Here is a 16,558-nt window from a genome sequence, read left to right as displayed (position 1 = left end):
AAGCGAGGCCTATAATCCGCACCTGTAGTTGCAGGGGAAGTTTTAAATCCTTTTCCAACTATGTACATGTTCAGAGCTATTGCAACCACTTGATTGAACACGCGACAATTAGGATGGCGATGGGTATTGTATGTCTGTCTTTCTGAGTGTCCTGTCTGTCTGTCGATGTTTCGGTCTGTCATCGGCACCGGGGACCATCCATGTTACATGAGGCTAATCTGATTCTCTCTATTCCTTTCCACTTGGACAACCTTCTCAATCGGCCAGTGAGCGTCAATTACGCACGAAAACATTATGTAATCACACCTCTCAGAGCAACACAGGTCCCAGATACCGCACGCGCACTCTCTGCTGAAACCAAGAGTTGCACATCTCACCTGAACGCCAAGACCGAAACAATCTAGGTAGCCTACAATCCAAGGTTTGGGGGCAATTCGAATTTAATTTAAAGCCGTTCAAAAATGGTACTTCTGAAATAAATAGGTACTTTCCAGTTTATTGAGAAGACACTGAAAATGTATGCACTTTTCAAATAATTGAATTGGACTTTCAGTTTAATTCCTGAATTGACTGCATTCAGTTCGAATTGACTCCAACCCTGCTACAATCAATTTACATCAACACATTTCGACTGGAGTATTGAACAATGTTATACAGCCTATCCGAATCGAATTTCATAACATACACGCTCACGATTTGTTTGAGTTTTTCTAGTTTTCTAGTGATAATGTCCACCCCATCTCTGGATGCACACCATATGTTGCCATTTTGATGTTGCCCCTGAGCGCACACTGTCCAAACGAGTCCAGGTGCCCCTGAGCGCACACTGTCCAAACGAGTCCAGGTGCCCCTGAGCGCACACTGTCCAAACGAGTCCAGGTGCCCCTGAGCGCACACTGTCCAAACGAGTCCAGGTGCCCCTGAGCGCACACTGTCCAAACGAGTCCGTGCCCCTGAGCGCACACTGTCCAAACGAGTCCAGGTGCCCCTGAGCGCACACTGTCCAAACGAGTCCAGGTGCCCCTGAGCGCACACTGTCCAAACGAGTCCAGATGCCCTGAGCGCACACTGTCCAAACGAGTCCAGGTGCCCTGAGGGCACACTATCCAAACGAGTCCAGGTGCGCCTAGCATACAGCGCGTCACTGAGATCCAGGTATCGACCGTGGCGCAACATTGTCTGTAAGTGCCACTTCTTTTTTAGTCACTTTCACGAACAGTTGCCCTTTGGGCTTTTGAATATCACCAATAAAAGTTATAGGGTGGTAAGAATTGGGAATGGGTAGCAGATGGGGATACTCACTGCAGCCTATAGAAAAAGCTATTTTCAACAAACGGGTTACATAAAATGAGGCAAGCCATAAGCGATTCTTAAAAAGGTAAGGAGGTACCTGTATCTTTCCCAGATTCTTGGCTGCAACCGCCTTAAACCTGTCTGGTCGGATCTCCATCCTCGCGACTTCGATCCAGCCGGTGTGCTATCCCGCGCGCACTCAGCTCTAAGCGCAGTCCCTCTCTTTCTCTCTCTCTCCTCTCTTCTCTCTCTCTCTCTCTCTCTCTCTCTCTCTCTCTCTCTCTCTCTCTTACACACTCCATCATTACATCCCTACCACTTCTTGCGCTCCTATACACAACAGAAATTACTTGTCATAAAATGTATATTTCTAAATACAATAACCAACATTTAGATGTAGCCTAGTCTAGCCTATAGGCAGCCCTATTCATTATTGCGCCCATTCGGAAGTGACTTTTCTTTCACAGGATAGTATAGCTTACACTTCCTCTCGAAACAACATTAGAGCTCTTATCCATTTTCGAGTAGCCTAGGCCTAGTCTCTGCATATATTAAAGCCAAGTTGCCATTTTAATCAATTGACATGATAAAAGTAATAAACATCGTTTTGTCGCCATGTGATTAAAAAACTTGATACTAATACTTTTGTCATCCACTTATTTTTGACACTGCACTACCCGTGACCAGTCTCTCCACTCAGTGTGTGCATGCTGCCATCTAGCGGCCACTTACTTTCACATTAGATGGCGACAGTGGTTAAAAAGTTTCCGCCCCCTTTTCCCCCTCAATTTTCGCCTAAAACATACCCAAATCTAACTGCCTGTATCCTGTGATCCTGAACCAAGGATATGCATATTCTTGATACCATTTTAAAGGAAACACTTTTGACGTTTGTGGAAAATGTAGAACGAATGTAGGAGAATATAACACATTCGATCTGGTAAAAGATAATACAAAGAAAAAAACAACTTTTTTTTTGTACCATCATCTTTGAAATGGAAGAGAAAGGCCATAATGTATTATTCCAGCTCAGTAATAATTTTAGATTTTTGCCATTAGATGGCAGCAGTGTATGTGCAAAGTTTTAGACTGATCCAGTGAACCATAGCATGTCAGTTCAAAATGTTTTATCAAGACTGCCCAAATGTGCTCTAATTGGTTTATTAATAACTTTTCAAGTTCATAACTGTGCATTCTCCTCAAACAACAGCATGGTATTCTTTTCCTGTAATAGCTACTGTAATGGAACAGTACAGCTAAGCTTTCTGCCAATATCAGATATGTCTATGTCCTGGGAAATGTTCTGTTCCTTACAACATCATGCTAATCACATTACCGCACATTAGGGGCTCAACCGCCCTGAGGGTGGGACACCGATCTGTAGAGATGTAAGACGCAATTATCTCTCCTTCCTCCCAAAGTTTGCACTTGTTAATCTCCTTCACTGATTTGAATGAAATCACTGGTAAAATAAATTAGGTATAAAACCCCCTCTAGCCTAAATGCCTCCACCAATCCAATGCTTTTAGATGTGTGGGAAGTAGCCTAGTGAAGGAGAGTAGACCTACACTTCAGGAGAAAGGAGGAGTTATGGTGAAGTGGGAACTAGAGGGGCCAGGGGTAGGCTGCCCAATAGACCATCGGATAGCAGCAGTTTAAAGGAAGTTCCACAGGTTTTCGGTTTGACCTTTTTTTTAGCTTCAGCCTATCCACACCTTATGTAGCCTATCTTTGTTTGACTTTTAAATAAATATCACAAAACAGACAATTAAGATATTTCCGATTGCCTCTTTAAAATCCAATCAAACTCCAAAACAGACTGACCATTAAGTATTTATATTATATTCTAATCTACCTTGTCAACCCTCATTATTACCTATGTTCATTATCTACCTAGCCGTCCCCTATTATCTACCTTGCTATTATCTACCTATGTTTAAAAAATCCAACCCCCATTACACTGTAAAACTCAACCCCCATTATCTACCATCAACATTATCTACCTATGTCAACCCCCATTATCTACCTATGTCAACCCCTCATTATCTACCTATGTCAACCCCATTATCTACCTATGTCAACCCCCATTATCTACCTATGTCAACCCCCCACTGTCAACCCCATTATCTACCTATGTCAACCACCTATGCTTCAGTCAACCTCTATTATCTATAGATTATCTAAGGTCAACCCCCATTATCTACCTATGTATTAATAGATATTTATTCTACCTATGTCTATCCCCCATTATCTACCTATGTCAACCCCCATTATCTAATGTCAACTCCATTATCTACCTATGTCAACCCCCATTATCTACCTATGTCAACCCCTATGTCATTATCTACCTATGTCAACCCCCATTATCTACCTATGTCAACCTCATTATCTAATGTCAACCCCCATTATCTACCTATGTCAATTATCTACCTATGTCAACCCCCATTATCTACCTATGTCAACTCTATTATCTACCTATCTCAACATTATCTACCCATGTCAACCCCATTATCAATGTCCCCCATTATCTACCTATGTCAACCCCCATTATCTACCTATGTCAACCCCCATTATCTACCTATGTCTACCTATGTCAACCCCATTATCTACCTATGTCAACCCCCATTATCTACCTATGTCAACCCCTATCTACCTATGTCAACCCCCATTATCTACCTTATGTCAACCCCCATTATCTACCTATGTCAACCCCCATTATCTACCTATGTCAACCCCCATTATCTACCTATGTCAACCCCCATTATCTACCTATGTCAACCCCTATCTACCTATGTCAACCCCCACATCTACCTATGTCAACCCCCATTATCTACTCTATGTCAACCCCCATTATCTACCTATGTCAACCTCCTCATTATCTACCTATGTCAACCCCATTACCTACCTATGTCAACCCCCATTATCTACCTATGTCAACCCCCATTATCTACCTATGTCAACCCCCATTATCTACCTATGTCAACCCCCATTCTTAACATATCTCAAGGCCATGATCAGTTATGCAGATCCTTATTGAGATGTGTTAGCGCTGGGATAGAACAAAGCCTGCTCACTCAGTAGTTCCCCATCACCGGACTTGGAGAGCCCTGACCCAGGAGGAATAGAAGCCAAAGCACAAACACGAACAACCTGTTCAAAATGATACTTTATTTGGTATAAAGTACAATCCTCTTATTAGACATCAACACATACATACTTGAGGTAAGACATCTTTCAAAACAACTCATATTTATATATTCAGACAGACAGACAGACAGACAGACACACACACACGCAGAGTTTTACACTGACATAGATTCAGTCAGAGGCATACATTCACACATACATAATCACAGTTCCTAGGGAGCCAACAAGGCCAAGGTGGTGTCCATGCAAACCCATCCTCAACATGGATCGTTTTCAAGCTGAAATTGCAGCATAATAGCTCAAGCTTTTTCATAATATACAGTAAAACACTGCATGCAAACCTCTTTGGCGTTGGTAAGATTGTGCTGTAATGAACTCACACACAAAAACAAACACAAAGCTGCCTTGATTGTCTGGAGTGCGGAGTCTCTATGACAATGTGGCCTCTTACTGTCTCAACAGGGTAGTGTTTACTATGCACCAAACGAAGAAAAACTGACTGAAACGGACAGGATACCTGAACAATAAGAAACAATTGTTTTTATTTGCAAACGTTTTGCCACGCTGTTACAATCACTACAACCCAGCTCCTGCAGTTCATCTATCTCATGCGGTCCTTGACCCTCAGGCCTTAGTGAACCCAGGACAGTGTATCTGTCTTTCAGTCTCCTCACTTTTTGTCATCCATTCCCCTGAGCATGAATGGGCAACCCATTCCCTGAGCATGAATGGGCAACTCCATTCCCTGAAGCATGAATGGGCACCCATTCCCTGAGCATGAATGGGCAACTCCATTCCCTGGAGCATGGAATGGGCAACCCATTCCCCTGAAGCATGAATGGGCAACTCCATTCCCCTGAGCATGAATAATGGGCACCCATTCCCCTGAAGCATGAATGGGCAACTCCATTCCCTGAGCATGAATGGGCAAATCTACTCCCCTGGAGCAGGGATGGGCAACTCTATTCCCCTGGAGCAGGGATGGGCAACTCATTCCCTGGAGCAGGTATGGGCAACTCCAGTCCCCTGGAGCAGGGATGGGCAACTCTATTCCCCCTGGAGCAGGGATGGGCAACTCCAGTCCCCTGGAGCAGGGTTGGGCAACTTTATGTCCCTGGAGCAGGGATGGGCCTCAGATCCTGGAGCAGGGATGGGCAGCTCCAGTACCCTGGAGCAGGGATGGGCAACTCTATTCCCCTGGAGCATGAATGGGCACTCTATTCCCCTGGAGCAGGGATGGGCAACTCTATTCCCCGGGAGCAGGGATGGGCAACTCCATTCCCTGGAGCAGGGATGGGCAACTCCATTCCCCTGGAGCAGGGTTGGGCAACTCTATTCCCCTGGAGCAGGAATGGGCCACTCCAGTCCCCTGGAGCAGGGATGGGCAACTCCATTCCCATGGAGCAGGGATGGGCTACTGCAGATCCCTGGAGCAGGGATGGGCAACTCCAGTACCCTGGAGCAGGGTTGGGCAACTCTATTCCCCTGGAGCAGGAATGGGCCACTCCAGTCCCTGGAGCAGGGATGGGCAACTCTTTCCGGGAGCAGGGATGCTAACTCCATTCCCCTGGCAGGTTGGGCAACCATTCCCTGGAGCAGGGATCCCTATTGGAGCAGGGATGGGCAACTCCAGTCGAGCAGGGATGGCAACTCCATTCTGGAGCAGGGATGGGCAACTCTATTCCCCTGGGAGCAGGATGGCATGGAGCAGGGTTGGGCAGCTCTATTCCCCTGAGCAGGGAGCTCACTCCAGTCCCCTGGAGCATGGGCAACTCTATTCCCAAGGAGCAGGGATGGGCCACCCAGATCCCTGGAGCAGGGATGGCAACTCCATTCCCCTGGAGCAGGGATGGGCAACTCCATTCCCCTAGAGCATGGATGGGCAACTCTATTCCTGGAGCAGGGATGGGCAACTCCATTCCCCGGGAGCAGGGATGGGCAACTCCATTCCCCTAGGGATGGCAACTCCATTCCCTGGAGCAGGGATGGGCAGCTCCATGGGCAACCCAGTCCCCTGGAGCAGGGATGGGCAACTCTATTCCCCTGGAGCAGGGATGGCACCCATCTCCTGAGCAGGATGGCACTCCATTCCCCTGGAGCAGGGATGGGCAACTCCATTCCTCAGTCCCCTGAGCAGGGATGGGCAACTCTATTCCCCTGGAGCAGGGATGGGCAACCCAGTCCCCTGGGGCCGGAATGTTGTCACACTTTTCACCCACAGCCAGCATACACGGCTGATTAAACTAATTACATTCTAAACTGAAGATCATGATATTGGAAGTCAGGTGTTTTAGCTGGGGATGGAGAAAAAGTGTGACACCATTCGGCCCCAGGGGACTGGAGTTGCCCACCCCTGACCTGGAGTGTGTTTGACTGCGGGACTGCAAGTGTACCAATCCTTCTAGTACAGTAAGGTTTCTGGCCACACTTGACGCCATAGGCTTCGCTCTGTTAAACCATATTAACTACCAATGAAATACGCTGTGTAATTACCATGTAATAACAGTCGTAAACAAGTTTGAAATGTCACTACTTTTGGATTCCCTTTGTCATATGAATTAGAATTTGTATTTTTTTCAAATAGTAATTTCAAACACGATTTAAATGGAAAAGCAGTGGGAAGTGGACTGTAACTGGGTTATGTCTGGTATTGAATCATTCCACTTGTTATTTCATTACAGTTACTAATAAGGCCCTAAGTCACGCTGTGTTGCCATGATGATGTTTGTACAATCATTGTGAAGTCTACATCCCAGTTGTAACTGTGGAGGATTCTGTTCTCTCTGCAGTCTCCATTGCAGCTACTAGCATTGCTTTGATGGTTATAGCTGTGCAGAGCACTCAGAAATCCCAGTTTATATCTAATGACATGAATGGGCAGAGCTGGGTGGTAAACTCATCAGGCAGGAGCAATGAGTTAGCCAGTTGACCAGGGTAAACTCAACACTGAGAAATACAGTAACAGTTGACCAGGGTAAACTCAACACTGAGAAATACAGTAACAGTTGACCAGGGTAAACTCAACACTGAGAAATACAGTAACAGTTGACCAGTAAACTCAACATTGAGAAATACAGTAACAGTTGACCAGGTAAACTCAACACTGAGAAATACAGTAACAGTTGACCAGGGTAAACTCAACACTGAGAAATACAGTAACAGTTGACCAGGGTAAACTCAACACTGAGAAATACAGTAACAGTTGACCAGGGTAAACTCAACACTGAGAAATACAGTAACATGATTGGCTGACGTGTGCACACACCTCGTTTCCCAGCGACAAATCAATCTCTGGTAACAAGGCAAGGATAAAAAAACAGTTATTTTCACCTCGGAGTCGATCTGAGCCAAGCTGAACTGGCCTGCAAAGGGACAAGGTGAAAAGAATGGTTAGATAGTTAGGATCAGGACGACAGTGTGACTGGGTTAAGGAGTAGAACCAGAACAGTATGGTTAGGATCAGAACGACCCAGTGTGATTAGGTTAAAGGAGTAGAACCAGAACAGTATGGTTAGGATCAGAACGACAGTGTGATTAGGTTAAAGAGTAGAACCAGAACAGTATGGTTAGGATCAGAACGACAGTGTGATTAGGTTAAAAGAGTAGAACCAGAACAGTATGGTTATGATCAGAACGACAGTGTGATTAGGTTAAAGGAGTAGTCTGCTTTGAGGACTGAGACTTTGCACCATGGTCTCTAGATCATAAGGAAGTAAAGTTGCAGCTCATTGAAAGTAAGAGTCAAAAATGCAATTCCTGTTTCAAGTAAGTGTTTCTTATGAACTGGATATACACTATGTCAAAATATATTATTAGATACTTAGCTCACTGGTTCTGCCTGTTGACTTGCCCCCTGGTGGGGCCTCTCTAGCTCACTGGTTCTGCCTGGTGACCTGCCCCCTGGTGGGGCCTCTCTAGCTCACTGGTTCTGCCCCCTGGTGGGGCCTCTAGCTCACTGGTTCTGCCTGGTGACCTGCCCCTGATGGGGCCTCTCTAGCTCACTGGTTCTGCCTGGTGACCTGCCCCCTGATGGGGGCCCCTGCTCACTGGTTCTGGGTGACCTGCCCCTGATCTCTAGCTCACTGGTTCTGCCTGGTGACCTGCCCCCTGATGGGGCCTCTCTAGCTCACTGGTTCTGCCTGGTGACCTGCCCCCTGGTGGGGCCTCTCTAGCTCACTGGTTCTGCCTGGTGACCTGCCCCTGGTGGGGCCTCTCTAGCTCACTGGTTCTGCCTGGTGACCTGCCCCCTGATGGGGCCTCTGCTCACTGGTTCTGCCCCTGATGGGGCCTCTCTAGCTCACTGGTTCTGCCTGGTGACCTGCCCCCTGGTGGGGCCTCTCTAGCTCCTGGTTCTGCCTGGTGACCTGCCCCCTGATGAGGCCTCTCTAGCTCACTGGTTCTGCCTGGTGACTCCTGCCCCTGATGGGGCCTCTCTAGCTCACTGGTTCTGCCTGGTGACCTGCCCCCTGGTGGGGCTCTCTCTAGCTCACTGGTTCTGCCTGGTGACCTGCCCCCTGGATGGGGCCTCTCTAGCTCACTGGTTCTGCCTGGTGACCTGCCCCCTGCCCCCTGATGGGGCCTCTCTAGCTCACTGGTTCTGCCTGGTGACCTGCCCCTGGTGAGCTCACTGGTTCTGCCTGGTGACCTGCCCCCTGGTGGGGCATCTCTAGCTCACTGGTTCTGCCTGGTGACCTGCCCCCTGGTGCCATCCCTCACTGGTTCTGCCTGGTGACCTGCCCCCTGGTGGGGCCTCTCTAGCTCACTGGTTCTGCCTGGTGACCTGCCCCCTGGTGCCTAGCTTACTGGTTCTGCCTGGTGACCTGCCCCCTGGTCTCTCTAGCTCACTGGTTCTGCCTGGTGACCTGCCCCCTGGTGGGGCCTCTCTAGCTCACTGGTTCTGCCTGGTGACCTGCCCCCTGGTGGGGCCTCTCTAGCTCACTGGTTCTGCCTGGTGACCTGCCCCCTGATGGGGCCTCTGACAGACAGACAGACACGTTGGGTCAGAGGCAACAATAGGCATCAGGGAGATGATGTGAATGTTAAGTTCCCTTTCAATCCGTTCACTACTATTAACACTACTAACACACAGCTATGGGGATTGTACTGTTCCTCACTACCATCACATACTACTACTCAGTAAACCCCAGACACAAGGCATGTTATTTTCTAAACATCATTTAGAAGTTACTTTTGCAGGATCTTTGTTTATGGGCGGTTACTGGTCATACCAGTACCACTGCACAACTTCCCAATCTTTGCCCCAAGTTTAGCACCCTAATAAAAAAACTGCATATCAGAATATATCAAAATATATATTTTTGTGGCTCTCTGGATCAGAGCCTCTACTTGTCTTACAAGAGTATTACTATGCAATATTCCCTCAATACTCCTCACCTTCAGAAGTGTCTTTGGAATACAAGTCATACTTATAATTGACCTGTGAGCAGCTAGTTGAAACTGTCATCACAGTTCAAGGAACAGGATCCTGGGTGTGTTAATACAGCACTTGAACCATAAGGCACTTCTTACAGTACTTATCAGTATAATGATAGGTCACCCATAATAAGGCACTTCTTACAGTACTTATCAGTATAATGATAGGTCACCAATAATAAGGCACTTCTTACAGTACTTATCAGTCACCTATAATAAGGCACTTCTTACAATACTTATCAGTATAATGATAGGTCACCCATAATAAGGCACTTCTTACAGTACTTATCAGTATAATGATAGGTCACCTATAATAAGGCACTTTTACAGTACTTATCAGTATAATGATAGGTCATATAATAAGGCACTTCTTACAGTACTTATCAGTATAATGATAGGTCACCCATAATAAGGCACTTCTTACAGTACTTATCAGTATAATGATAGGTCACCATAATAAGGCACTTCTTACAGTACTTATCAGTATAATGATAGGTCACCTATAATAAGGCACTTCTTACAGTACTTATCAGTATAATGATAGGTCACCTATAATAAGGCACTTCTTACAGTACTTATCAGTATAATGATAGGTCACCTATAATAAGGCACTTATAATAGGTTCTGTAAATAGTCCATTTAACTAGGCAAGTCAGTTAAGAACAAATTTGTATTTACAATGACAGCCTACCAGGGAAAGGTGGGTTAACTGCCTTGTTCAGGGGCAAAACAACAGATTTTTACCTTGTCAGCTCAGGGATTCGATCCAGCAACCTTTCAGTTCCCCGGCCCAACACTCTAACCCCTAGGCTACCTGCCACCCCAGGTCACTTATAATAGGTCCTTATGATAGGTCAATTATGATGTTACTTATGATAGGTCACTTATGATAGGTCGAATTATGATAGGTCAATTATGATACGTGACTTTATGATAGGTCAATTATGATACGTGACTTATGATAGGTCACTTATGATAGGTGTGCGTTGGCACTAAGGATACAGGTTATTACATTGTGCTAATGTTAGGTTTCTTTGGTAATATGGATGAACGGTCATATACATTGTAATACATGGTTAAGATTCCTTATCAATTAAAAGTCTGGGGATATAAGTGGAGTCCTTTCCACTATTTCAGTCAAGAGACGCCGCTCTCTCTTTCTGTCTCTCTAAAGTGGGGCTCTCTTTCCGACTGCCACTCTCCTCTCTTCGTCCCTTGATTCTCAAACCCCTCTCTCACATCGTATCCTCTTCCTCCTCCTCCACGTCTTCCTGTTGTAGGAGGAGTCTGTAGTGGTCAAGGCCCAGTGGTAGGAAGCTAGCCCTGGGTCGGCCATCATCCTCCACCGAAGGGGTATGCTGGGAGTTGGAGTCCAGGGTGTCGCTGGAGTTGCACTTGGTGTACCTCTCTCTGTCTATCTCCTGGCCTGGCGAGCTCCCCCTCGGTGTCCATGCCACGGTTCTTCAGCCAGGAGTGGAAGTAGCCCAACAGGGACAGGCAGGGTGGCAGCCAGGATCAGCATGGCCAACATGGCCCAGGGCCCAGCCTGGGTACTCCAGAGTTGTCTCCGATGCCTGGAGAGGAAGACATACATACTAAGGGTTCCAAAGGGTTCTTCGGCAGTCCCCATGGGAGAACACTTTCTGGTTCCAGGTAGAACCCTTTTTGGTTCCATGTAGAACCCTCTGTGTTAAGGGTTCTGCATGGAACTCAAAGGGTTCTTCTAGAGGCACAAAAAGAAAGCACACCTATTTTGCGAGGTGCTGGCCAGCTGGAGTAGAACACTTGAACAATTTATAATAATGAATAACCTAATAACCAAGGTTTTGCCAGACAAGCTGTTTTCATCAGGGTATAATAATAAACAATGCAGGGGGACATGATCTTTTCAAGGGTCAGTCTGGCAAAAAGTAGCATTCTTGCATTCTAACTACCCGCTATTCAAAGTGCTCTGAACAAATTAAGGGAATCGTTCACAAACATTGGCACATTCTAAGATCCGATGACAGTATCGGTAATGTGTTTTCGGACCTTCCCTTGGTTGTATTCTCGCGGGACAGAAGCCTCGAGATCAACTGGTAAACTCTGATTTACCACACCAAGATCATCATCGTCTATTTTGCACCCCTACTGGATGGAAACTACAAGTGTAACGTCTGTGCTCAATGTAATGGCACTTATAAATGTAAATCCATCAAACACCCCCAAACAGGAAACGGATCCCAATGAAAGGTGTTATTACGTGCTCCACTAAGGCAGTTATTTATCTTATAACTTGTCCTTGTGGTAAAAAATGATGTGGGTAAAACAAAACACAAATTAAAAGTATGTATCTCAGAGCATCGTAGCACCATTAGGTACAAAAACTCGACTTACCCAGTTATAGCACACTTTTTGGAAGCAAACCACTCGATTTGTCCCTACGTTATATCGGCATCGAACCCTAGGAGAGGGGTGACCTCGACAATTTATTGTTAAAACGAGAGGTTTTAATTTAAAGACCCTTGCTCCCTTCGGTCTCAATGTAGACGTTGATCTGAAGCCATTCTTGTGATTATTGTGATTTTGCTGTTGTAAATGTTTGTAGGCTTATGTAGCCAGATTGCATCTATGATCGTAAGCTATCCATTCATGTTTTTGGTATGTTATTTTTATATCTGAGAATTAACCAATGATATCAGGCCACACCCATGTATGATTACCACCTGTGTGTCCTTTCACACAATATAAACTAGTCACTCTGCAGTGTTTGTCATTACACCCTGATGAAGACAGCTTGTCTGTCCAAACCTTGGTTTATAGGTTATTCATTTATTGCATCTGAGCTCCTAAAGTGTGCGGCCCTCAAAAGGGTTCTACCCGAAACAAAAGGGTTCTACCTGGAACCAAAAGGGGTTTTCAAAGGGTTCTCCAATGGGACAGTCAAATAACCCTTTTAGGTTCTAGATAGCACCTTGTATAGGGGCATGAGAGCGAAAAGAGAGAGAGAAAAGAAAGAGTGAAAAGAAAGAAAGAAAGAAAGAAAGAAAAAGAAAGAAAGAAAGAGAGAAAGAAAAAAGAAAGAAAGAAAGAGAGAAAGAAAGAAAGAAAGAAAGAAAGAAAGAGGGAGGTATAAGAAGAGAGTGAAAAAGAACATGAGTGTAAATCAAGCAATTGAGAGAAAAAATGTACTTCAAGGAAGTTAGGAAGGAAGTTAGGAAGGTCAAAAGGAAGGAAGGAAAGGGAAGCCCTCCATCTAGCCAGCCAGGAACAGGGACCAGGGCCATTGTAGGGGTATCTCACCGTGGTGTGGTTCCAGGCTGTGTAGGTCGGTCGTTTGAAGACCATTCGCAGTAGACTTGCCGCCAGCAGGCCCACCATAGCAAACATACACACGTACTTCCACAGGTACTTATACAGCACCGGGGCGCCATTTCAGCATGATCTCAATGTCATCCAAGAAGCTAGGGAGGAGAGGAGATGCTAGATGTGTCCTCATCACAGATGCTGAATCTCAAACCAACCCCATATAGCCTCTAGCCCGCTAGACTCTTGTGGAGATGTTAGAGGATTAGATAGTTGTCCACAATATGGCAACAATTCCACCCAGCCTATCAGAGGCTTGATTGTACTTCAGATATCTCTGAACCTGATTTAGCTTTGAGACACTTTGCAGATGTTTTCAATACTATTGCGGATAATCATGTTCCTTTCAGAAAATGAAGGGTTAAAGGTAAATCGAATGCCTGGTACACTCCGGAAGTTGCAGAAGTCATTCATAAAACAGTTGATGTTTGGGTCAAGGCCAGGAACACATGATTAGGTCTGGACTGGTAAGTTTTTAAGTAACTGAGGAATCATTGTCTAAAACAAATCAGAAAGGCTAAATGGGATCACTATGTAAGTTGTCCTTGATTAGGGCTGAGCTCTGATGCCTGTTCATGGCTTCATGATTATCTTAGTGACAGAACTCATCCTAATTCATGGGGTTAAGTCTGAATGTCTTGAAGTACATAAATCCATGATTATCGAAAACTTCAACAAGCATTTCTCAACGGCTGGCCATGCCTTCCGCCTGGCTACTCCTACCTCGGCCAACAGCCCCGGCCCCCCCGCAGCTCCTCGCCCAAGCCTCTCCAGGTTCTCCTTTACCCAAATCCAGATAGCAGATGTTCTGAAAGAGCTGCAAAACCTGGACCCGTATAAATCAGCTGGGCTTGACAATCTGGACCCTCTATTTCTGAAACTATCCGCCGCCATTGTCGCAACCCCTATTACCAGCCTGTTCAACCTCTTTTTCATATCGTCTGAGATCCCCAAGGACTGGAAAGCTGCCGCAGTCATCCCCTCTTCAAAGGGGGTGACACCCTGGACCCAAACTGTTACAGACCTATATCCATCCTGCCCTGCCTATCTAAGGTCTTCGAAAGCCAAGTCAACAAACAGGTGACTGACCATCTCGAATCCCACCGTACCTTCTCCGCTATGCAATCCGGTTTCCGAGCCGGTCACGGGTGCACCTCAGCCACACTCAAGGTACTAAACGACATCATAACCGCCATCGATAAAAGACAGTACTGTGCAGCCGTCTTCATCGACCTTGCCAAGGCTTTCGACTCTGTCAATCACCATATTCAGTGTGTCAAATCGGAGGGCATGTTGTCCGGTCCTCTGGCAGTCTCTATGGGGGTGCCACAGGGTTCAATTCTCGGGCCGACTCTTTTCTCTATATATATCAATGATGTTGCTCTTGCTGCGGGCGATTCCCTGATCCACCTCTACGCAGACGACACCATTGTATACACTTTCGGCCCGTCATTGGACACTGTGCTATCTAACCTCAATCGAGCTTCAATGCCATACAACACTCCTTCCGTGGCCTCCAACTGCTCTTAAACGCTAGTAAAACCAAATGCATGCTTTTCAACCGATCGCTGCCTGCACCCGCATGCCCGACTAGCATCACCACACTGGATGGCTCCGACCTTGAATATGTGGACACCTATAAGTACCTAGGTGTCTGGCTAGACTGCAAACTCTCCTTCCAGACCCATATCAAACATCTCCAATCGAAAATCAAATCAAGCATCGGCTTTCTATTCCGCAACAAAGCCTCCTTCACTCACGCTGCCAAGCTTACCCTAGTAAAACTGACTATCCTACCGATCCTCGACTTCGCGACGTCATCTACAAAATTGCTTCCAACACTCTACTCAGCAAACTGGATGCAGTTTATCACAGTGCCATCCGTTTTGTCACTAAAGCACCTTATACTACCCACCACTGCGACTTGTATGCTCTAGTCGGCTGGCCTCGCTACATATTCGTCGCCAGACCCACTGGCTTCAGGTCATCTACAAGGCCATGCTAGGCAAAGCTCCACCTTATCTCAGCTCACTGGTCACGATGGCAACACCCATCCGTAGCACGCGCTCCAGCAGGTGTATCTCATTGATCATCCCTAAAGCCAACACCTCATTCGGCCGCCTTTCGTTCCAGTACTCTGCTGCCTGTGACTGGAACGAATTGCAAAAATCGCTGAAGTTGGAGACTTTATCTCCCTCACCAACTTCAAACATCAGCTAGCTGAGCAGCTAACCGATCGCTGCAGCTGTACATAATCTATTGGTAAATAGCACACCCATTTTCACCTACCTCATCTGTCATGTTTTGTCTTATATTGTCTTGTCATTATGCTTTCCCTTCTGTTCGTTTCCCCCTGCTGGTCTTTTTAGGTTCGTTCCCTTTTTTCTCTCTCCCTCCCTCTCTCTCTTCTCTCTATCGTTCCGTCCCTGCTCCCAGCTGTTCCTATTCCCCTTTCAATCATCTAATCTTTTCACACCTGTTCCGTATCTTGCCCTCTGATTAGAGTCCCTATTTCTCCCCTTGTCTTCCGTTTCTGTCCTGTCGGATCCTTGTATATTGTTCGCCGTGCTGTGTCTTGTTTCCCTCAGATGCTGCGTGTGAGCAGGTGTCTGAGTCTGCTACGGTCGGTGCCTTCCCGAGGCAACCTACAGTTTATGGTCGAGTCTCCAGTCTGTCCTCATCACTACGAGTGGAATTAGTTTTTTTATGTTTTGTTTTCTGCTCCGATTTGTCTGGGGAGTATTGCCGATTTCCTTTACTGGAATAAAGACTCTGTTTTCGCCAAGTCGCTTTTGGGTCCTCATTCACCTGCATAACAGAAGGATCCGACCAAGAATGGACCCAGCGACTATGGATTCTCTCTACTCTACTCTCGAGTTCCAGGGAGCGATGCTCGGCAGACACGAGCAGGAATTGTCTGCTGCTCGGCATGCCGTTGAGACCCTGGCCGCTCAGGTCTCCGACCTCTCAGGACAGTATCAGAGTCTTCGTCTCGTGCCACCAGCTACTTCCGGGTCTTCCGAGCCTCCGGAACATAGGGTTAATAACCCACCATGTTATTCTGGGCAGCCCACTGAGTGCCGCTCCTTTCTCACCCAGTGTGATATAGTGTTCTCTCTCCAACCCAACACATACTCAAGAGAGAGAGCTCGGATTGCCTACGTCATATCACTCCTTACTGGTCGGGCTCGGCAGTGGGGCACAGCTATCTGGGAGGCAAGCGCTGAGTGTACTAACAATTATCTGAACTTTAAAGAGGAGATGATAAGGGTTTTTGATCGTTCAGTTTTTGGGAAAGAAGCTTCCTGGTCCCTGTCTTCCCTATGTCAAGGTAATCGAT

General features: G+C 46.4%; 1 pseudogene; it reads right to left on the bottom strand.

The window, feature by feature from the left end:
- Window positions 1–11,287: 11,287 nt before the first annotated feature.
- Window positions 11,288–16,558, bottom strand: part of LOC124020879 — a 53,032-nt pseudogene continuing 47,761 nt past the window's right edge.

The sequence above is a fragment of the Oncorhynchus gorbuscha genome, unplaced genomic scaffold (assembly GCF_021184085.1).
Source record: "Oncorhynchus gorbuscha isolate QuinsamMale2020 ecotype Even-year unplaced genomic scaffold, OgorEven_v1.0 Un_scaffold_963, whole genome shotgun sequence".
NCBI classification, from domain to species: Eukaryota; Metazoa; Chordata; class Actinopteri; order Salmoniformes; family Salmonidae; genus Oncorhynchus; species Oncorhynchus gorbuscha.
The sequence above is the reverse complement of the archived record's forward strand: the minus strand, read 5'-3'. Positions and strand labels throughout refer to the sequence as shown.